The following is a 1,416-nucleotide window of genomic DNA, read 5'->3' on the forward strand; positions in this document are numbered from 1 at the left end:
CCTTCTCCCTCTCCTCTCCCTCTCTCCCTCCCTCTCCCTCCTTCTCCCTCTCCCTCTCCCTCCTTCTCCCTCTCCCTCCTTCTCCCTCTCCCTCTCCCTCTCCCTCTCTCCCTCCCTCTCCTCCTTCTCCCTCTCCCTCCTTCTCCCTCTCCCTCCTTCTCCTTCTCCCTCTCCCTCCTTCTCCCTCTCCCTCCTTCTCCCTCTCCCTCCTTCTCCCTCCTTCTCCCTCTCCCTCTCCCTCTCTCCCTCTCCCTCTCCCTCTCTCCCTCTCCCTCCCTCTCACTCCCTCTCCCTCCTTCTCCCTCTCCCTCCTTCTCCCTCCTTCTCCCTCTCCCTCCTTCTCCCTCTCCTCTCCCTCTCTCCCTCTCCCTCCCTCTCCCTCCCTCTCCCTCCTTCTCCCTCTCCCTCTCCCTCTCCCTCTCTCTCCCTCTCCCTCTCCCCCTCCGTCTCCCTCTCCCTCCCCCTCCGTCTCCGTCTCCGTCTCCCTCTCTCTCTCTCTTAAAATTACCTTTCCTTTAAAGGTTATTATTTTTGGTTCTAACTTGTAATTTTTTCATCTGAGGTCATTCCAAGTACCCCCAGCTACGAGCTACTTACAACGTTGTTAAACTTTATTTTCTGTTTCTTTACTATAACCCGGCACTCTGCAGTGTTTCTTTCTAATTTATTTATTTATTGATTTATTTGACAGGGACATTGCAAGTCAACATAGTACAAAACAAGCTTGTTACTGACCAACTGCTGCACGTCAGTAAGCTCTTTACATCTCTTTACTTGCTATAGATGCAAGTTTTATACTCACTACTGCCACCTCAGGTCATACGTGTAGCTGCACCTTCTATATTAAGCTCGTGCATGATGGCAATTCAGACCCGACTTAACAACTTTTTGAGTGACAGTGCAGGATTTTAGAGGCAGTTGTGGTGAACAGGTCAGGGCTCATTCTACACATTAGGACATTGCTGGAACATGTAGGGGGAGGAAAATACATAATTTTAACATTTTTAAACTTCTCATAGTCCCTTTAATGTTTAATGAGTTGTTTCTTACGGTGTAACATGCAGGTTGACAGTTGACAATTATACCTGGGTTTTCCCTTAGCTGCACCCACTTTGTTTCTCTATGTGGATGATCAATAATATAAAAGCTCAGAATCTCCTGAATTCAGTCACTGCACTTTAACTTATGAAGCACTAGCATTAATGGGGGACAGCAATTTTGGTAATGGATAGTCTCGATTTAGACCTGGACAAGAGTCCTTTTACGCTAACAGGAAACTGATTATAGCCATAAGATCTGGAAACCCAAAGTGTGAGGCTCATTGATTGTGCAGATTGTGATCAGTTTTTCATTGCATTTTTGTCACTTTTTGTGGCTTTTTTGTTGCTCTTTTGTCACATTTTTAGTCACACTTTC

This window comes from Gobius niger, assembly GCF_951799975.1.
Source record: "Gobius niger genome assembly, chromosome: 16".
In the NCBI taxonomy this organism is placed as follows: Eukaryota; Metazoa; Chordata; class Actinopteri; order Gobiiformes; family Gobiidae; genus Gobius; species Gobius niger.